We start from the raw sequence: 24104 nt of genomic DNA, 5'->3' as shown, positions 1-24104 counted from the left end.
AGCCCATACATTCTAGCGTCTACCCCCTACCAGGAGCCCATTACATTCTAGCATCTACCACCTAACAGTAGATCATACATTCTAGCATCTAACACCTACCAGGAGCCCATACATTCTAGCAACTAATCCCTACCAGGAGCCCATACATTCTAGGGTCTACCACCTACCAGGAGCAAATACATTCTAGCATCTACCACCTACCAGGAGCCAATACATTCTAGCATCTATTCCCCACCAGGAGCCCATACATTCTATTATCTACCACCTACCAGGAGCCCATACATTCTAGCATATATTACCTACCAGGAGCCCATACATTCTAGCATCTATTCCCTACCAGGCGCCCATACATTCTAGCATCTACCCCCTACCAGGAGCCCATACATTCTAGCATCTACCCCATACCAGGAGCCCATACATTCTAGCATCTGTCCCCTACCTGGAGCCCATACTTTCTAGCATCTACCCCCTACCAGAAGCCCATACATTCTAGCATCTATCCCCTACTAGAAGCCCATACATTCTAGCATCTACCCCCTACCAGGAGCCTGTACATTCTAGCATCTATCACCTACCTGGAGCCCATACATTCTAGCATCTATCCCCTACCAGGAGCCCATACATTCTAGCATCTACCCCCCTAAAAGGAGCTCATACATTCTAGCATCTTCCCCCTACCAGGAGCCAATACATTCTAGCATCTACCCCCTACCAGGAGCCCATACATTCTAGCATCTACCCCCTACCAGGAGCCCATACATTCTAGCATCTACCCCATACCAGGAGCCCATACATTCTAGCATCTACCCGAAACAGGAGCCCATACTTTCTAGGATCTACCCCATACCAGGAGCCCATACATTGTAGCATCTACCCCCTACCAGGAGTCCATACATTCTAGAATCTAACACCTACAAGGAGCCCATACATTGTAGCACCTATCCCCTACGAGAAGCACATAAATTCTAGCATCTACCACCTACCAGGAGCCCATACATTCTAGCATCTACCACCTACTAGGAGCCCATACATTCTAGCATCTAACACCTACCAGGAACCCATACATTCTAGCATCTACCATCTACCAGGAGCCCATACATTCTCGCATCTAACACCTCCCTGGAGCCCATACATTCTAGCATCTACCACCTACCAGGAGCCAATACATTCTCTCATCTATTCCCCACCAGGAGCCCATACATTCTAGCATATATTCCTTACCAGGAGCCCATACATTCTAGCATATATTCCCTACCAGGAGCCCATACATTCTAGCATCTATTAACTACCAGGCTCAAATACATTCTAGCATCTATTCCCTACCAGGAGCCCATACATTCTAGCATCTACCACCTACCAGGAGCCCATACATTCTAGCATCTATTCCCCACCAGGAGCCCATACATTGTAGCATCAACCACCTACCAGGAGCCCATACATTCTAGCATATATTCCCTACCAGGAGCCAATACATTCTAGCATCTATTCCCTACCAGGAGCCCATACATTCTAGCATCTACCACCTACCAGTAGATCATACATTCTAGCATCTATAACCTACCAGGAGCCCATACATTCTATCATCCTATCCCTACCAGGAGCCCATACATTCTAGGGTCTACCACCTACCAGGAGCCCATACATTCTAGCATCTACCACCTACCAGGAGCCAATACATTCTAGCATCTATTCCCCACCAGGAGCCCCTACATTCTAGCATCTACCACCTAACAGGAGCCCATACATTCTAGCATATATTACCTACCAGGAGCCCATACATTCTAGCATCTATTTCCTACCAGGCACCCATACATTCTAGCATCTATCCCCTACCAGGAGCCCATACATTCTAGCATCTACCACCTACCAGGAGCCCATACATTCTAGCATATACCACCTACCAGGAGCCCATACATTCTAGCATCTACCACCTACCAGGAGCCCATACATTCTAGCATCTATTCCCCACCAGGAGCCCATACATTCTAGCATCTACCACCTACCAGGAGCCCATACATTCTAGCATATATTCCCTACCAGGAGCCCATACATTCTAGCATCTATTCCCTACCAGGAGCCCATACATTCTAGCATCTACCACCTACCAGTAGCCCATACTTTCTAGCATCTACCACCTACCAGGAGCCCATACATTCCAGCATCTATTCCCTACCAGGAGCCCATACATTCTAGGGTCTACCACCTACCAGGAGCCCATACATTCTAGCATCTACCACCTACCAGGAGCCCATACATTCTAGCATCTATTCTCTACCAAGAGCCCATACATTCTCGCATCTACCACCTACCAGGAGCCCATACATTCTAGCATCTATTCCCTACCAGGAGCCCATACATTCTAGGGTCTACCACCTACCAGGAGCCCATACATTCTAGCATCTACCACCGACCAGGAGCCCATACATTTTAGCATCTATTCCCTACCAGGCGCCCATACATTCTAGCATATACCAACTAACAGGAGCCCTTACTTTCTAGCATCTACCACCCACCAGGATCGCATACACTCTAGCATCTACCACCTACCAGGAGCCCATACATTCTACCATCCACCACCTACCAGGAGCCCATACATTCTAGCATCTATTGCCTACCTGGAGCCCATACATTCTAGCATCTATTCCCTACCAGGAGCCCAAACAATCAAGCTTCTACCACCTACCAGGAGCCCATACATTCTACCATGTACCACCTACAAGGAGCCCATACATTCTAGCATCTATCCCCTACCAGGAGCCCATGCATTCTAGCATCTACCACCTACCAGGAGCCCATACATTCTAGAATCTACCACCTACCAGGAGCCCATACATTCTAGCACCTAACACCTACCAGGAGCCCATACATTCTAGCATCTACCACCAACCAGGAGCCCATACATTCTAGCAACTACCACCTACCTGGAGCTTATACATTCTAGCATCTATTCCCTACCAGAAGCCCATACATTCTAGCATCTACCACCTACCAGGAGCCCATACATTCTAGCATCTATCCCCTACCAGGAGCCCATACATTCCAGCATCTATTCCCAACCAGGAGCCCATACATTCTAGCATCTACCACCTACCAGGATCTCATACATTCTAGCATCTACCACCTACCAGGAGCCCATACATTCTAGCAACTAGCACCTACCTGGAGCTTATACATTCTAGCATCTATTCCCCACCAGGAGCCCCTACATTCTAGCATCTACCACCTACCAGGAGCCCATACATTCTACCATGTACCACCTACAAGGAGCCCATACATTCTAGCATCTATCCCCTACCAGGAGCCCATGCATTCTAGCATCTACCACCTACCAGGAGCCCATACATTCTAGAATCTACAACCTACCAGGAGCCCATACATTCTAGCATCTACCACCAACCAGGAGCCCATACATTCTATCAACTACCACCTACCTGGAGCTTATACATTCTAGCATCTATTCCCCACCAGGAGCCCATACATTCTAGCATCTACCACCTACCAGGAGCCCATACATTCTAGCATATATTCCCTACCAGGAGCCCATAAATTCTAGCATCTATTCCCGACCAGTAGTCCTTACAATCTAGCATCTACCACCTACCAGGAGCCCATACATTCTAGCATCTATTCCCTACCAGAAGACCATACATTCTAGCATCTACCACCTACCAGGAGCCCATACATTCTAGCATCTATCCCCTACCAGGAGCCCATACATTCCAGCATCTATTCCCAACCAGGAGCCCATACATTCTAGCATCTACCACCTACCAGGATCTCATACATTCTAGCATCTACCACCTACCAGGAGCCCATACATTTTAGCTTCTACCACCTTCCAGGAGCAGATACATTCTAGCATCTACCACCTACCAGGAACCCAGACATTCTAGCATCTACCACCTACCAGGAGCCCATACATTCTAGCATCTACCACCTACCAGGGGCCCATACATTCTAGCATCTACCACCTACCAGGAGCCCATACATTCTACCATCTATCCCTTACCAGGAGCCCATACATTCCAGCATCTATTTCCTACCAGGAGCCCATACATTCTAGCATCTACCACCTACCAGGATCCCATACATTCTAGCATCTATTCCCTACCAGGAGCTCATACATTCTAGCATCTACCACCTACCAGGAGCCCATACATTCAAGCATCTACCACCTACCAGGAGCCCATACAATCTAGCATCTACCACCTACCAGGAGCCCATACATTCTAGCATCTACCACCTACCAGGAGCCTATACATTCTATCATCTAAAACCTGCCAGTAGCCCATACATTCTAGCATCTACCACCTACCAGGAGCCAATACATTCTAGCATCTATTCCCTACCAGGAGCCCCTACATTCTAGCATCTACCACCTACCAGGAGCCCATACATTCTAGCATATATTACCTACCAGGAGCTCATACATTCTAGCATCTATTCCCTACCAGGCGCCCATACATTCTAGCATCTATTCCCTACCAGGAGCCCATACATTCTAGCATCTACCACCTACCAGGAGCCCATACATTCTAGCATCTACCACCTACCAGGAGCCCATACATTCTAGCATCTATTCTCTACCAAGAGCCCATACATTCTCGCATCTACCACCTACCAGGAGCCCATACATTCTAGCATCTATTCCCTACCAGGAGCCCATACATTCTAGGGTCTACCACCTACCAGGAGCCCATACATTCTAGCATCTACCACCTACCAGGAGCCCATACATTTTAGCATCTATTCCCTACCAGGAGCCCATACATTCTAGCATCTACCAACTAACAGGAGCCCTTACTTTCTAGCATCTACCACCCACCAGGATCGCATACACTCTAGCATCTACAACCTACCAGGAGCCCATACATTCTAGCATCCACCACCTACCAGGAGCCCATACATTCTAGCATCGACCACCTACCAGGAGCCCATATATTCTAGCATCTATCACCTACCTGGAGCCCATACATTCTAGCATCTATTCCCTACCAGGAGCCCAAACAATCAAGCTTCTACCACCTACCAGGAGCCCATACATTCTACCATGTACCACCTACAAGGAGCCCATACATTCTAGCATCTATCCCCTACCAGGAGCCCATGCATTCTAGCATCTACCACCTACCAGGAGCCCATGCATTCTAGCATCTACCACCTACCAGGAGCCCATACATTCTAGAATCTACCACCTACCAGGAGCCCATACATTCTAGCACCTGTGATGAACCCGTAGCCGCCATCTTGGTAATGATAAATCATATCCAGGGATGGCCACACTTCAGCAGCCCCCACCCTTGGGACCTTCTGTTAAAACGTCAACTAGATAGTTTCCCCCCATCCAGGCTCCTGTAAGATAAGAAGCCCTAGGGCCTACTTAACACTTGAATGCTAGGAGCTTCAAAGACTTCGAGAGGAAACACAGCCAGCAGGGGGGGGTGCTTCGTCCATCTGTAACTGACCATTTGTCCCATAGGACTAGTTTCTTTGTCTGTCACAAGCATGGAGGCATAAGGTATAGAAACATGAATAGTACACGCATGTTGCGTGGGATGGGCCAATAAAAAAATATCACGGCGTCCCGGAGCCATTGCGCACACAAGCCTCCGCGGTAGACGTTTGTACGTGCTCTGGAAGCCAAGATATAGCGCTGAGCCATTCCTGAGGACCGTATGGTATCATAATTGATATCAAAAGGTCGGTTATGGCGGCCCGAATCCATGGGAACCCCTGGGGGTATCATGAGACCATCCCAGAAGAAGTTATTGGGTTCCATAGAATTTGGGCTTCTGATCGAAGTTAGACCTGAGGGTGGAGACTGAGCCAGCTGACCTCACCAGCAGTGGGCGGGACGGGGCAGGTAAGATAGCAGGACAGACAAGAGATAAGTCAGTCTTGACCCAAGAGTGGTGTGCTGAACATCTGAGCACCAGCTGAGGCCACCAAGGGGAGGAGCAGTCTGACCATGCGGTGGTAGGCCTCAGCCTGTAACAAAGAACCGTGCCTGCAACCGCAGAATCCTCTCCCTGCGTCACAAGAAAATCAAGAAACCGGTAACTGATATGCTGTGGTGATTCTGTGTGTTGTATTCCATTGTTGTATCGTTTAGCCTGACCTTATACCTGTGTATATTTAGTTGTATATCGTGTATCTAGTGTATTATTATAATCAATTACCTCAAGTAATTGTGGGCCTGCCTTTTATTCTGCATAACGAACGCACGTCCGTGTGAGCTCGGCTCAAGCCAAAAACGCTACCCAGGGTTGGTTCCTGACCCGATATAGGCCCATTCACGAACTGGGCGTATATCTAAAATAGGGACTGGTGGCAGCATACCAACTGGGGATTGGGGAAGGCTGGTAGTGACGGTCGGAGGTTCAGATATATATATTCCTGGCGCGGCCAAGGAAGATATATATACTGCCCTCACTACAGAGGGCCCCGATACCCAGTAGGTTACAGGACAGTCTCTCTGGCGACCGCTTATCCTAGGTGCAGTTCCTTGACTGACCTGAGGCTAAGAGGGCGCTAGCGAGTTGTGCTGTGTAGTGACGTTACCGTTTAGTGACGTTGAAGGGATAACACTCACCGTGTTCCCTGCGCTGGTTGCAGCTACCTGGCACTACTTTCTCTAGGTGCAGTACCTTGACTGACCTGAGAGGTAAAGGGGCGCCAGAGAGCTGCACCCACCGGCCGGCTTTCATCACATTGGTGGCAGAGCGGTGGGATTGCAGAATAATAGTGTTGTGGGACCCCTACTCCCAGGCACTAAAGACTGCCAGTGGTAACTTCCACTGCTGGAGTCTTAAGGTCAGCCCAACGTTAGACGGTCAGGCTAAAAGTATAACAAGGTGTGTGCAAACTCAGGGTTGCAGCGGTGTCGGTTACCAAGATGGCAGACGGCACCAGGAGCAAGACCCTGCAGGAGGCTAATGCTACGGTCCGTGTGGCAGGAGGGGAGGACATTGTTACTCATGGCGAGGAGGAGTCCAGCCCGGGCACCTCAGGGAGCCAGTCCCCAGTATACGGTCCCGCAGTGGGCTGCCCACCACCTACCCAGCCCAGCCTGTCCAGATCACAAGCCCTTTTACAAGCGGCTATGGCAAGTCTCCAGTCTCATGGCGATGCCGTCTACAAAACCCTCCTGGCAGCATCAGAGAAGGCAGCGGAGGAGGAGCGCAAGGCAGCGAAGGAGGAGCGTGCAGAGCAGGCTGCGGAGCGGGCTGCGAAGCGTGAAGCTGCAGAGCGCCGGGAGGCTGCGAAGCGTGAAGCTGCAGAGCGCCGGGAGGCTGCGGAGCGTGAAGCTGCAGAGCGCCGGGAGGCTGCGGAGCGTGCAGAGCGAGCTGCGGAGCGCCAGCACCGACTGGACCTGGCCCAGCGGGGGCTTCCGCTAGAGCAACCAACCCATCAGGAGACCAAGTCGTCCAAAGTCCGAGCTGAGGACTTCCCTCTACTGGAGAAGGATGGGGACCTGTACTCCTTTCTGGTGGCATTTGAACGGACCTGTCTTCAGCACCATCTGGCCCGGGATCAGTGGGCTAGATACCTGACCCCCCGTTTGAGGGGTAAGTCCCTGGATGCCTTGGGGGACTTACCTGCCGGGGAGGTACAGAACTACGACTGCATCAAGCGGGCCCTGATCCGGCAGTACAACCTCACTCCCGAGTCGTACCGCCAGAAGTTCCGGAGCCTGCTGCGTGGCCCCAAGGACACCTGGACCGATCATATGCGGGCGCTGTTGAGAGCCGCAGAGCACTGGACCTCGGGTCTAGCGCTTACTACCCGCCAGGAGGTCCAGGAACTGTTCGTCACGGAGCAGTTCTTGTGGAACTGCCCAGAGGACCTCCGACAGTTCCTCCATGACCGAAAACCAACAGGGGCTTCTGCTACAGCCGCCCTGGCAGACGAGTATGCCAATAACAGGGCGCCTGAGCTGAAGAAGTCTGCCAGCAGCACCTGGAGAGGGGTTAAGCCCAGTCATGCCCCTGTTTCCCCGGCCCCTAGAACACAAGGGGTGTATCCCCCTGTTGCCCTCTCCAGGCAAGGACCAGACGTAAGACGTTGTCATCTATGCAACAAACCAGGACACTTTAGGGCTGAGTGTCCCCAGCGCCAAAAGACCCCATCCCAGTCCCAGAGAGCGCCCAATGTTTTGTGTGTGGGAGGGGGTGGTGGTAGGTCCCTGGACAACATCCAACCCGTCACCATAGGCCGTTCTGCGGTCATGGGACTGCGGGACACTGGCGCTGAACGAACACTGGTACGGCCTGAGGTGGTGTCCCCCCAGGACTTGGTACCAGGAAAGACTCTTTCCGTCTCCGGGGTTGGAGGCGTGGAGCCGGCACTTCCCGTTGCCATGGTGTATTTGGACTGGGGTGCCGGGAGGGGGATGCGGGAGGTGGGAGTAACGCCAAATATTCCCGCAAATGTTTTATTAGGGACCGACTTGGGGCGTCTAGTATCGCAGTATGTACCCTCTGAACCCCCAAGTTCGGCCCCCCCAAGAGTGTATTGATTTGTCTGCTGCTAATGCCAACCATGTTGTATGTAGTGTGCGTCCTGCTGAGGAGGAGGGAGTGAAACCTGAGGGTAACACCTGCACAGACACAACACAAACAGGGTTAGTGAAAGCAGGTGGGGAGTGTGGGGATGCCCGCAGAGGTTGTCAGCCGGCGTGCCGTGACCTCTTGTCCTCCGGTGAGGGAGGGGGCGGGCAGGATTCTGTAGAGGGAAGCTCAGGGATGGAGAGGGGGGCAGCTACCGGCAGTGTAGGGCTCCCAGGGGTATCCAGGCTGCTGAGTATAGGCCCACTGCAGGGGGAGGAACAGGCCATGGGGGGTGGGGGTGTCCCAAGAGAGGGGCCGCCAGGTAAGACCCCAGGGCAGGAGTTCCCCACATCCGAGATGTCCAAAGGCCTAGGAAGCCTGCCTGATCGGGCGGCTTGGTCAGAAACAGAGGGGAAGCGGGCACTACCCACGGTCACAGCGGTCATAGCCGCTGTCACCAGGAGTGGGAGCGCCGGAGCCCAAGGAGCCTTGCAGAGGTCCGACGGCTTCCCCACTTCTGACCAAGTGTCTGCCGGGTCAGACAGCGGCCAGGTGACATGCCCGGAGGGGCTGACGGAGGATGTGGCAGTTTCGTCGATTCTGGCCACATCAAGTCAGGAATTTCAGGCTGCGTTGGAAGCAGACGACAGCCTGAAAGCTCCCAAGGAACAGGCGGCACAGCCTCCCATGGAGTCAGACTGCGAGCGTGTGGTCTGGGACCAGGGACGGCTGTACCGGGTAACGGTCCAGCAGGGTTCACCGGAGGCGTGGCCCAGGGACCGACAGTTAGTGGTACCCTATCCGTTCAGGGCGGAATTGTTGCGGATCGCACACGAGATTCCGATGGCCGGACACCTAGGGATCGCTAAAACCAAGGCCAGGATAGCTCAGCATTTCTACTGGCCTGGGATGGGAGCCGCGGTGGGTGCCTACTGCCGTTCGTGTGACACCTGTCAGAGGGTGGGGAAGGCGGGGCCGCTCCCCAAAGCCCCACTGGTAACTCTGCCAATCATCGAAGAGCCTTTCTCGAGGGTCGCTGTGGATCTTATTGGACCTCTGTCCACTCCCAGCCACTCCGGGAAATGCTTCATACTCACGGTAGTGGACTATGCCACCCGGTACCCGGAAGCGGTAGCTTTGTCGTCCATTCGGGCCGACAAGGTGGCTACCGCCTTACTGGAGATCTTCTCCAGAGTGGGTTTCTCCCCGGAAATGCTCACCGACCGAGGGACCCAGTTCATGTCGCGGCTGATGGAGTCCCTCTGTAAGCAAATGCAGGTGCAACATCTGGTGGCCAGCCCGTATCACCCACAGACTAATGGCCTGTGTGAGCGGTTCAATGGCACCTTAAAGCAGATGCTTAAGATGTTGGTCGACTCCCATGGGAGAGACTGGGAGCGTTACCTCCCACACCTCCTATTTGCTTACCGGGAGGTTCCGCAGGCCTCAACGGGGTTCTCCCCCTTTGAGCTCCTGTACGGGCGACGGGTACGGGGCCCCCTGGCTCTGGTGAAGGAAGCATGGGAAGGGGATTTGGCCACCCCCGAGGTGTCGGTCATCGAGTATGTCGTGCGCCACCGGGACAGGATGATGGCCTTGGCAAAGCTGGTGCAGGCCAATATGGCCCAGGCCCAGGCCGACCAGAAGCGGTGGTACGACCAGAATGCTTGTGAGAGGACCTACCAGGTGGGTCAAAAGGTGTGGGTACTGGTCCCCGTACCACAGAACAAGCTTCAGGCAGCCTGGGAAGGTCCCTACTTCGTGCACCAGAAACTCAACGCCGTCACCTATCTGGTCACCCTGGATCACGCCCGTGGAAGGAGGAAGGCCTTCCACGTGAACATGATGAAGGCTCATCATGAGCGGGAAGCGACTGCCCACCCAGTGTGCAACCTTCCCGAGGAAGGAGAGGTAGAAACCCTCCTGGATCTGCTCACCCAAGCCAAGGCGGGTGGGTCCATCGAGGATGTGGGGGTTGGCCACCAGCTCACGGAGGACCAACGGTCCCAGCTGGGGACCACCCTGCACCCCTTCCGGGGGCTGTTCAGCAGCCTGCCCGGAAGGACTGAGATGGCTGTCCACGACGTGGACACTGGCGATCACCCGCCGATCCGGCGTTCAGCATATCGGGTCTCTTTCGAGGTGCAGGGAAACATGCGCCAAGAGATAGACGAGATGCTGAAGCTGGGGGTGATCCAGGCATCCAGCAGCGCGTGGGCCTCGCCTGTAGTCCTCGTTCCAAAGAAGGACCGAACTACACGGTTCTGCGTGGACTACCGGGGGCTCAACGCTGTAACGGCCACCGATGCGTTCCCCATACCACGCATCGATGACCTGCTCGATCGGATGGCCGGGGCTAAGTACCTGACCATCATGGATCTGAGCCGGGGGTACTGGCAGATTCCTCTGACCCCCGCGGCAAGGGAACGCTCTGCCTTTATCACCCCTTTTGGACTGTACGAGTCCACAGTGATGCCATTCGGCATGAAGAATGCCCCTGCCACTTTTCAGCGGATGGTCAATACGCTGCTTGAGGGACTTGAAGGGTACGCGGCTGCGTACTTGGACGATATTGCAGTCTTCAGTCCCACTTGGGAGGATCACCTAGAGCACCTGCGGCAGGTGCTCGGTCGGATCCACCGGGCAGGCTTGACCATCAAGCCGGAAAAGTGCCAGCTGGGCATGAGTGAGGTCCTCTACCTGGGTCACCGGGTAGGCGGGGGGGTTCTGAAGCCAGAACCTGGGAAAGTGGATGCCATCGCATCCTGGCCCACTCCTAGGACCAAAAAGCAGGTGATGTCCTTCTTGGGGACCGCCGGGTACTATAGGAGGTTCGTCCCACACTATAGCACCCTGGCCAAGCCCCTGACGGACCTCACCAAGAAGAAGCTGCCCGTCGCAGTCGACTGGACAGTCGCCTGCGAGACAGCTTTCGGGGCACTCAAGGCCGCCCTAAGTAGCTCCCCTGTACTGCAAGCTGCCGACTTCGACCGGCCGTTTGTGGTACAGACCGACGCCAGTGACTTTGGCCTCGGTGCTGTGCTAAGTCAGGTCAACACGACAGGCCAGGAACATCCTGTCTTGTACCTGAGCAGGAAGCTACTGCCCCGGGAGGTGGCTTACTCCACGGTGGAAAAAGAATGCCTGGCAATTGTATGGGCCCTGCAGCGTCTGCAGCCCTACTTGTACGGGAGCCATTTCACCGTGGAGACGGACCACAACCCCCTCAGCTGGTTACACACGGTCTCTGGGTCGAATGGCAGGTTGCTACGCTGGAGCCTCGCTCTCCAGCAGTACCACTTCTCCATTCGCCACAGAAGAGGCCGTGACCACGGTAACGCTGACGGGTTATCCCGGCAAGGGGAGGGTGCAGAAGGACGCACGGGGGAACACAGGAATGTGCTACCCCCTCGCGCCCTCGTATAGGGGGAGGTGTGATGAACCCGTAGCCGCCATCTTGGTAATGATAAATCATATCCAGGGATGGCCACACTTCAGCAGCCCCCACCCTTGGGACCTTCTGTTAAAACGTCAACTAGATAGTTTCCCCCCATCCAGGCTCCTGTAAGATAAGAAGCCCTAGGGCCTACTTAACACTTGAATGCTAGGAGCTTCAAAGACTTCGAGAGGAAACACAGCCAGCAGGGGGGGGGTGCTTCGTCCATCTGTAACTGACCATTTGTCCCATAGGACTAGTTTCTTTGTCTGTCACAAGCATGGAGGCATAAGGTATAGAAACATGAATAGTACACGCATGTTGCGTGGGATGGGCCAATAAAAAAATATCACGGCGTCCCGGAGCCATTGCGCACACAAGCCTCCGCGGTAGACGTTTGTACGTGCTCTGGAAGCCAAGATATAGCGCTGAGCCATTCCTGAGGACCGTATGGTATCATAATTGATATCAAAAGGTCGGTTACGGCGGCCCGAATCCATGGGAACCCCTGGGGGTATCATGAGACCATCCCAGAAGAAGTTATTGGGTTCCATAGAATTTGGGCTTCTGATCGAAGTTAGACCTGAGGGTGGAGACTGAGCCAGCTGACCTCACCAGCAGTGGGCGGGACGGGGCAGGTAAGATAGCAGGACAGACAAGAGATAAGTCAGTCTTGACCCAAGAGTGGTGTGCTGAACATCTGAGCACCAGCTGAGGCCACCAAGGGGAGGAGCAGTCTGACCATGCGGTGGTAGGCCTCAGCCTGTAACAAAGAACCGTGCCTGCAACCGCAGAATCCTCTCCCTGCGTCACAAGAAAATCAAGAAACCGGTAACTGATATGCTGTGGTGATTCTGTGTGTTGTATTCCATTGTTGTATCGTTTAGCCTGACCTTATACCTGTGTATATTTAGTTGTATATCGTGTATCTAGTGTATTATTATAATCAATTACCTCAAGTAATTGTGGGCCTGCCTTTTATTCTGCATAACGAACGCACGTCCGTGTGAGCTCGGCTCAAGCCAAAAACGCTACCCAGGGTTGGTTCCTGACCCGATATAGGCCCATTCACGAACTGGGCGTATATCTAAAATAGGGACTGGTGGCAGCATACCAACTGGGGATTGGGGAAGGCTGGTAGTGACGGTCGGAGGTTCAGATATATATATTCCTGGCGCGGCCAAGGAAGATATATATATACCGCCCTCACTACAGAGGGCCCCGATACCCAGTAGGTTACAGGACAGTCTCTCTGGCGACCGCTTATCCTAGGTGCAGTTCCTTGACTGACCTGAGGCTAAGAGGGCGCTAGCGAGTTGTGCTGTGTAGTGACGTTACCGTTTAGTGACGTTGAAGGGATAACACTCACCGTGTTCCCTGCGCTGGTTGCAGCTACCTGGCACTACTTTCTCTAGGTGCAGTACCTTGACTGACCTGAGAGGTAAAGGGGCGCCAGAGAGCTGCACCCACCGGCCGGCTTTCATCACAGCACCTAACACCTACCAGGAGCCCATACATTCTAGCATCTACCACCAACCAGGAGCCCATACATTCTAGCAACTACCACCTACCTGGAGCTTATACATTCTAGCATCTATTCCCTACCAGAAGCCCATACATTCTAGCATCTACCACCTACCAGGAGCCCATACATTCTAGCATCTATCCCCTACCAGGAGCCCATACATTCCAGCATCTATTCCCAACCAGGAGCCCATACATTCTAGCATCTACCACCTACCAGGATCTCATACATTCTAGCATCTACCACCTACCAGGAGCCCATACATTCTAGCACCTACCTGGAGCTTATACATTCTAGCATCTATTCCCCACCAGGAGCCCCTACATTCTAGCATCTACCACCTACCAGGAGCCCATACATTCTACCATGTACCAACTACAAGGAGCCCATACATTCTAGAATCTACCACCTACCAGGAGCCCACACATTCTAGCATATATTCCCTACCAGGAGCCCATAAATTCTAGCATCTATTCCCGACCAGTAGTCCTTACAATCTAGCATCTACCACCTACCAGGAGCCCATACATTCTAGCATCTATTCCCTACCAGAAGCCCATACATTCTAGCATCTATCGCCTACCAGGAGCCCATACATTCCAGCATCTATTCCCAACCAGGAGCCCATACATTCTAGCATCTACCACCTACCAGGATCTCATACATTCTAGCATCTACCACCTACCAGGAGCCCATACATTCTAGCATCTACCACCTACCAGGAGCCCATACATTCTACCATCTATCCCTTACCAGGAGCCCATACATTCCAGCATCTATTTCCTACCAGGAGCCCATACATTCAAGCATCTACCACCTACCAGGAGCCCATACAATCTAGCATCTACCACCTACCAGGAGCCCATACATTCTAGCATCTACCACCTACCAGGAGCCCATACATTCTAGCATCTACCACCTACCAGGAGCCCCTACATTCTAGCATCTACCACCTACCAGGAGCCCATACATTCTAGCATATATTACCTACCAGGAGCTCATACATTCTAGCATCTATTCCCTACCAGGCGCCCATACATTCTAGCATCTATTCCCAACCAGGAGCCCATACATTCTAGCATCTACCACCTACCAGGAGCCCATACATTCTAGCATCTACCACCTACCAGGAGCCCATACATTCTAGCATCTACCACCTACCAGGAGCCCATACATTCTAGCATCTATTCCCCACCAGGAGCCCATACATTCTAGCATCTACCACCTACCAGGAGCCCATACATTCTAGCATCTACTACCTACCAGGGGCCCATACATTCTAGCATCTACCACCTACCAGGAGCCCATACATTCTACCATCTATCCCTTACCAGGAGCCCATACATTCCAGCATCTATTTCCTACCAGGAGCCCATACATTCTAGCATCTACCACCTACCAGGATCCCATACATTCTAGCATCTATTCCCTACCAGGAGCTCATACAATCTAGCATCTACCACCTACCAGGAGCCCATACATTCAAGCATCTAGACCTACCAGGAGCCCATACATTCTAGCATCTACCACCTACCAGGAGCCCATACATTCTAGCATCTACCACCTACCAGGAGCCCATACATTCTATCATCTAAAACCTGCCAGTAGCCCATACATTCTAGCATCTACCACCTACCAGGAGCCAATACATTCTATCATCTAAAACCTGCCAGTAGCCCATATGTTCTAGCATCTACCACCTACCAGGAGCCCATACATTCTAGCATCTATTCCCTACCAGGAGCCCATACATTCTAGCATCTACCACCTAACAGGAGCCCTTACTTTCTAGCATCTACCACCCACCAGGATCGCATACATTCTAGCATCTACCACCTACCAGGAGCCCATACATTCTAGCATCCACCACCTACCAGGAGCCCATACATTCTAGCATCTACCACCTACCTGGAGCCCATACATTCTAGCATCTATTCCCTACCAGGAGCCCAAACAATCAAGCTTTTACCACCTACCAGGAGCCCATACATTCTTCCATGTACCACCTACAAGGAGCACATACATTCTAGCATCTATCCCCTACAAGGAGCCCATGCATTCTAGCATCTACCACCTACCAGGATCTCATACATTCCAGCATCTATTCCCAACCAGGAGCCCATAAATTCTAGCATCTATTCCCGACCAGTAGCCCTTACAATCTAGCATCTACCACCTACCAGGAGCCCATACATTCTAGCATCTATTCCCTACCAGAAGCCCATACATTCTAGCATCTACCACCTACCAGGAGCCAATACATTCTAGCATCTATCCCCTACCAGGAGCCCATACATTCCAGCATCTATTCCCAACCAGGAGCCCATACATTCTAGCATCTACCACCTACCAGGATCTCATACATTCTAGCATCTACCACCGACCAGGAGCCCATACATTCTAGCAACTACCACCTACCTGGAGCTTATACATTCTAGCATCTATTCCCCACCAGGAGCCCATACATTCTAGCATCTACCACCTACCAGGAGCCCATACATTCTACAATGTACCACCTACAAGGAGCCCATACATTCTAGCATCTATCCCCTACCAGGAGCCCATGCATTCTAGCATCTACCACCTACCAGGAGCCCATACATTCTAGCATCTACCACCTACCAGGAGCCCATACATTCTAGCACCTAACACCTACCAGGAGCCCATACATTCTAGCATCTACCACCAACCAGGAGCCCATACATTCTAGCAACTACCACCTACCTGGAGCTTATACATTCTAGCATCTATTCCCCACCAGGAGCCCATACATTCTAGCATCTACCACCTACCAGGAGCCCATACATTCTAGCATATATTCCCTACCAGGAGCCCATAAATTCTAGCATCTATTCCCGACCAGTAGCCCTTACAATCTAGAATCTACCACCTACCAGGAGCCCATACATTCTAGCATCTATTCCCTACCAGAAGCCCATACATTCTAGCATCTACCACCTACCAGGAGCCCATACATTCTAGCATCTATTCCCAACCAGGAGCCCATATATTCTAGCATATCCCACGTACCAGGATCTCATACATTCTAGCATCTACCACCTTCCAGGAGCCCATATAATCTAGCATCTACCACCTTCCAGGAGCCCATATAATCTAGCTTCTACCACCTTCCAGGAGCCCATACATTCTAGCATCTACCACCTACCAGGAGCCCAGACATTCTTCCATGTACCACCTACAAGGAGCACATACATTCTAGCATCTATCCCCTACAAGGAGCCCATGCATTCTAGCATCTACCACCTACCAGGAGCCCATACATTCTAGCATCTACCACCTACTAGGAGCCCATACATTCTAGCACCTAACACCTACCAGGAGCCCATACATTCCAGCATCTACCACCAACCAGGAGCCCATACATTCTATCAACTACCACCTAGCTGGAGCTTATACATTCTAGCATCTATTCCCTACCAGGAGCCCATAAATTCTAGCATCTATTCCCGACCAGTAGCCCTTACAATCTAGCATCTACCACCTACCAGGAGCCCATACATTCTAGCATCTATTCCCTACCAGAAGCCCATACATTCTAGCATCTACCACCTACCAGGAGCCAATACATTCTAGCATCTATCTCCTACCAGGAGCCCATACATTCCAGCATCTATTCCCAACCAGGAGCCCATACATTCTAGCATCTACCACCTACCAGGATCTCATACATTCTAGCATCTACCACCTACCAGGAGCCCATACATTCTAGCAACTACCACCTACCTGGAGCTTATACATTCTAGCATCTATTCCCCACCAGGAGCCCATACATTCTAGCATCTACCACCTACAAGGAGCCCATACATTCTAGCATCTATCCCCTACCAGGAGCCCATGCATTCTAGCATCTACCACCTACCAGGAGCCCAGACATTCTAGCATCTACCACCTACCAGGAGCCCATACATTCTAGCATCTACCACCTACCAGGAGCCCATACATTCTAGCACCTAACACCTACCAGGAGCCCATACATTCTAGCATCTACCACCAACCAGGAGCCCATACATTCTAGCAACTACCACCTACCTGGAGCTTATACATTCTAGCATCTATTCCCCACCAGGAGCCCATACATTCTAGCATCTACCACCTACCAGGAGCCCATACATTCTAGCATATATTCCCTACCAGGAGCCCATAAATTCTAGCATCTGTTCCCGACCAGTAGCCCTTACAATCTAGAATCTACCACCTACCAGGAGCCCATACATTCTAGCATCTATTCCCTACCAGAAGCCCATACATTCTAGCATCTACCACCTACCAGGAGCCCATACATTCTAGCATCTATTCCCAACCAGGAGCCCATATATTCTAGCATATCCCACGTACCAGGATCTCATACATTCTAGCATCTACCACCTTCCAGGAGCCCATATAATCTAGCATCTACCACCTTCCAGGAGCCCATATAATCTAGCTTCTACCACCTTCCAGGAGCCCATACATTCTAGCATCTACCACCTACCAGGAGCCCAGACATTCTAGCATCTACCACCTACCAGGAGCCCATACATTCTAGCATCTACCACCTACCAGGGGCCCATACATTCTAGCATCTACCACCTACCAGGAGCCCATACATTCTACCATCTATCCCTTACCAGGAGCCCATACATTCCAGCATCTATTTCCTACCAGGAGCCCATACATTCTAGCATCTACCACCTACCAGGATCCCATACATTCTAGCATCTATTCCCTACCAGGAGTTCATACATTCTAGCATCTACCACCTACCAGGAGCTCATACATTCTAGCATCTACCACCTACCAGGAGCCCATACAATCTAGCATCTACCACCTACCAGGAGCCCATACATTCTAGCATCTACCACCTACCAGGAGCCCATACATTCTATCATCTAAAACCTGCCAGTAGCCCATACATTCTAGCATCTATTCCCCACCAGGAGCCCTTACATTCTAGTATCTACCACCTACCAGGAGCCCATACATTCTAGCATCTATTCCTTACCAGTAGCCCATACATTCCAGCATCTATTCCCCACCAGAAGCCTATACATTCTAGCATCTACCACCTACCAGGAGCCCATACATTCTAGCATCTATTCCCTACCAGGAACCAATACATTCTAGCATCTACCACCTACCAGGAGCACATACATTCTAGCATCTATTCCCCATCAGGAGCCCTTACATTCTAGCATCTACCACTTACCAGGAGCCCATACATTCTAGCATCTATTCCCTACCAGGAGCACATACATTCTAGCATCTCTTCCCTACCAGGAGCCAAACATTTTTGCATCAACCACCTACCAAGATACCACACATTCTAGCATCTATCACCTACCAGGAGCCCATACAGTCTAGCCTCTACCAACTACAGGAGCCCATACATTCTAGCTTCTATCACCTACCAGGAGCCCATACATTCTACCATCTACCACCTACCAGGAGCCCATACAATCTAGCATCTACCACTCACCAGGAGCCCATAAATTCTAGCATGTATGCCCAACGAGGAGCCCATACATTCTAGCATTAAACCACTTCCAGGAGCCCATACACTCTAGCATCTGCCACCTACCAGGAGCCCATACATTATAGCATCTACCATCTACCAGGAGCCCATACATTGTAGTATCTACCACCTACCAGGAGCCCATACATTCTAGCATCTATCCTCCTACCAGGAGCCCATACATTCTAGCATCTATTCCCTACCAGGAGCCAATACATACTAGCATCTACCACCTACCAGGAGCCCATACATTCTAGCATCTACCACCTACCAGGAGCCCATGAATTCTAGCATCTACCACCTACCAGGAGCCCATACATTCTAGCATCTACCACCTACCAGGAGCTCATACATTCTAGCATCTACCACCAACCAGGAGCCCATGAATTCTAGCATATACCAACTACCAGGAGCCCATACATTCTAGCATCTATTCCCTACAATGAGCCCATACATTCTATCATCTATCCCCTATCAGTAGCCCATACATTCTAGCATCTGCCCCCTACCAGAAGCCCATACATTCTAGCATCTACCACCTACGAGGAGCCCACACATTTTAGCATCTAATCCCTACCAGGAGCCCATACATTCTAGCATCTACCACCTACCAGGAGATCATACATTCTAGTATCTACAACCTACCAGGACATGATATACATTCTAGCATCTATTCCCTACCAGGAGCCCATACATTCTAGCATCTAACACCTACCAGGAGCCCATACATTCTAGCATTTACCACCTACCAGGAGCCCATACATTCTAGCATCTACCACCTACCAGGAGCCCTTACATTTTAGCATCTACCACCTACCAGGAGCCCATACATTCTAGCATCTACCACCTACCCAGAGCCCATACATTCTAGCATCTATTCCCTACCAGGAGCCCATACATTGTAGCATCTACCACCTACCAGGAGCCCATATATTCTAGCATCTACCACCTACCAGGAGAACATACATTCTAGAATCTATTACCTACCAGGAGCCCACACATTCTAGCATCTCCCCCCTACCAGGAGCCCATACATTCTAGCAGCTACCACCTACTAGGAGCTCATACATTCTAGCATCTCTTCCCGACCAGGAGCCCATACATTCTAGTATATACAACCTGCCAGGAGCTCAAACATTCTAGCATCTACCACCTACCAGGAGCCCATACGTTCTAGCATCTATTCCCTACCAGGAGCCCATACATTCTAGCATCTAGCACCTACCTGTAGCCCGTACATTCTAGCTTCTACCACCTACCAGGAGCCTATACGTTCTAGCATCTATTCCCTACCAGGAGCCCATACATTCTAGCATCTATCCTCTACCAGGAAACCATACATTCTAGCATCTACCCCCTACCAGAAGTCCATACATTCTAGCATCTACCACCAACCAGGAGCCCATACATTCTAGCATCTATTCCCTACCAGGAGCCCATACATTCTAGCATCTACCACCTACCAGGAGCACATACATTCTAGCATCTACCACCTAACAGGAGCCCATACATTCTATGATCTATTCTCTACCAGGGCCCCATACATTCTAGCATCTATTCCCTACCAGGAGCCCAAACAATCTAGCATCTACCACCTACCAGGAGCCCATACATTCTAGCATCTACCACCTACCAGGAGCCCATACATTCTAGCATCTACCACCTACCAGGAGCCCATACATTCTAGCATCTATTACCTACCAGGAGCCCATACATTCTAGCATCTACCACCTACCAGGAGCCCATACATTCTAGCATCTATTCCCTACCAGGAGCCCATACATTTTAGCATCTACCACCTACCAGGAGCCCATACATTCTAGCATCTACCACCTACCTGGAGCCATTACATTCTATCATCTCTTCCCTACCAGGAGCCCATACATTCTAGCATCTACCACCTACCAGGAGCCCATACATTCTACCACCTACCACCTACCAGGAGCCCATACATTCTACCATCTACCAACGACCAGGAGCCCATACATTCTAGCATCTATCCCCTACCAGGAGCCCATACATTCTAGCATCTACCACCTACCAGGAGCCCATACATTCTAGCATCTATCCCCTACTAGGAGCCCATACTCGCTAGCATCTACCACCTAGCAGGAGCCCATACATTCTAGCATTAATCCCCAGCAGGAGCCCATAGATACTACCATCTACCACCTATCAGGAGCCCATACATTCTAGCATCTACCACCTACCAGGAACCCATACATTCTAGCATCTACCACTTACCGGGAGCCCATACATTCTAGCATCTACCACCTACCAGGAGCCCATACATTCTAGCACCTATTCCCTACCAGGAGCCCATACATTCTAGCATCTATCACCTACCAGGAGCCTATACTTTCTAGCATCTACCACCTACCAGGAGCCCATACATTCTAGCATCAATTCCCTACCAGGAGCCCATACATTCTAGCATTTACTACCTACCAGGAGCCCATACATTCTAGCATCTACCACCTACCAGGAGACCATACATCTAGCATCTATTCCCTACCAGGAGCCCATATATTCTAGCATCTACCACCTACCAGGAGCCCATACATTCTAGCTTCTATTCCCTACGAGGACCCCATACATTCTAGCATCTATCCCCTGCCAGGAGCCCATACATTCTAGCATCTACCCCCTACCAGAAGCCCATACATTCTAGCATCTACCACCTACCAGGAGCCCATACATTCTAGCACCTATTCCCTACCAGGAGCCCATACATTCTAGCATCTATCACCTACCAGGAGCCTATACTTTCTAGCATCTACCACCTACCAGGAGCCCATACATTCTATCATGTTTTCCCTACCAGGAGCACATACATTCAAGCATCTACCACCTACCAGGAGCCCATACATTTTAGCATCTATTCCTTACCAGGAGCCCATACATTCTAGTATCTACCACCTACCAGGAGCCCATACATTCTAGCATCTATTCCCTACCAGGAGCCCATACATTCTAGAATCTACCACCTACCAGGAGCCCATACATTCTAGCATCGACCACCTACCAGGAGCCCATACATTCTAGCATCTATTTATTACCAGAAGCCCATACATTCTAGCATCTACCACCTACCAGGAGCCCATACATTCTAGCATCTATTGCCTATCAGGAGCCCATACATTCTAGCATTTACCACCTACCAGGAGACCATACATTCTAGCATCTACCACCTACCAGGAGCCCATACAGTCATGGCCAAAAGTTTTGAGAATGACACCAAAACTATATTTTCACATGATCTGCTGGCCTCTGGTTTTTATTATTGTTTGTCTGATGTTTATATCACATACAGAAATATAATTGCAATCATATTATGAGTACCAATAGGTTATATTGACAGTTAGAATGAGTTAATGCAGCAAGTCAATATTTGCAGTGTTGCCCCTTCTTCTTCAAGACCTCTGTAATTCTCCCTGGCTTGCTCTCAATCAACTTTTGGACCAAATCCTGACTGATAGCAGTCCTTTCTTGCATAATCAATGGTTGCATTTTGCCAGAATTAAGTTGGTTTTTGTTTGTCCACCCGTCTCTTGATGATTGGCCACAACTTCTCAATTGGATTAAGATCTGGGGAGTTTCCAGGCCATGGACCCAAAATCTCTATGTTTTGTTCCATGAGCCATTTTGTTATCACCTTTGCTTTATGGCAAGGTGCTCCATCATGCTGGAAAAGGCATTTTTGGGCGCCAAACTGCTCTTGGACGGTTGGGAGAAGTTCCTATTGGAGGACATTCTGGTACAATTCTTTATTCATGGCTGTGTTTTTAGGCAAGACTGTGAGTGAGCCGATTCCCTTGGCTGAGAAGCAATCCCACATATGAATGGTTTCAGGATGCTTTAAATTTGGCATGAGACAAGACTGGTGGTAGCGCTCACCTCTTCTTCTCCGAATAAGCTGTTTTCCAGATGTCCCAAACAATCGAACAGGGGATTCATCAGAGAAAATGACTTTGCCCCAGTCCTCAGCAGTCCACTCCCTGTACCTTTTGCAGAATATCAGTCGGTCCCTGATGTTTTTTCTGGAGAGAAGTGGCTTCTTTGCTGCCCTCCTTGAAACCAGCCCTTGCTCAAAGAGTTTCCGCCTCACAGTGCGTGCAGAAGCACTCACACCAGCCTGCTGCCAATCCTGAGCAAGCTCGGCACTGCTGGTAGTCCGATCCCGCAGCTGAAACAGTTTTAAGATACGGTCCTGGCACTTGCTGTTCTTTCTTGGGCGCCCTGGAGCCTTTTTGAGGTGCAATCTTTGTAGCTGGGATACTCTTCCCTGTTAGGCCATTTTTATGCAGTGCAATGATGGCTGCACGTGTTTCTTTAGCGATAACCATGGTTAACTGAAGAGAAACAATGATACCAAGAACCTGCCTCCTTTTAAAGTGTCCAGTGATGTCATTCTTACTTAATCATGACTGATTGATCACCAGCCCTGTCCTCATCAACACCCACACCTGTGTTAATGGATCAATCACTAAAATACAGCCCATACATTCTAGCATCTATTTATTACCAGAAGCCCATACATTCTAGCATCTACCACCTACCAGGAGCCCATACATTCTAGCATCTATTGCCTATCAGGAGCCCATACATTCTAGCATTTACCACCTACCAGGAGACCATACATTCTAGCATCTACCACCTAACAGGAGCCCATACAGTCATGGCCAAAAGTTTTGAGAATGACACCAAAACTATATTTTCACATGATCTGCTGGCCTCTGGTTTTTATTATTGTTTGTCTGATGTTTATATCACATACAGAAATATAATTGCAATCATATTATGAGTACCAATAGGTTATATTGACAGAATGAGTTAATGCAGCAAGTCAATATTTGCAGTGTTGCCCCTTCTTCTTCAAGACCTCTGTAATTCTCCCTGGCTTGCTCTCAATCAACTTTTGGACCAAATCCTGACTGATAGCAGTCCTTTCTTGTATAATCAATGCTTGCATTTTGCCAGAATTAGTTGGTTATTGTTTGTCCATCCGTCTCTTGATGATTGACCACAACTTCTCAATGGGATTAAGATCTGGGGAGTTTCCAGGCCATGGACCCAAAATCT

The sequence above is a fragment of the Phyllobates terribilis genome, unplaced genomic scaffold (assembly GCF_046119375.1).
Source record: "Phyllobates terribilis strain yellow unplaced genomic scaffold, ASM4611937v1 Scaffold_26__1_contigs__length_17865784, whole genome shotgun sequence".
In the NCBI taxonomy this organism is placed as follows: Eukaryota; Metazoa; Chordata; class Amphibia; order Anura; family Dendrobatidae; genus Phyllobates; species Phyllobates terribilis.
Note: the sequence above shows the minus strand (reverse complement) of the source record.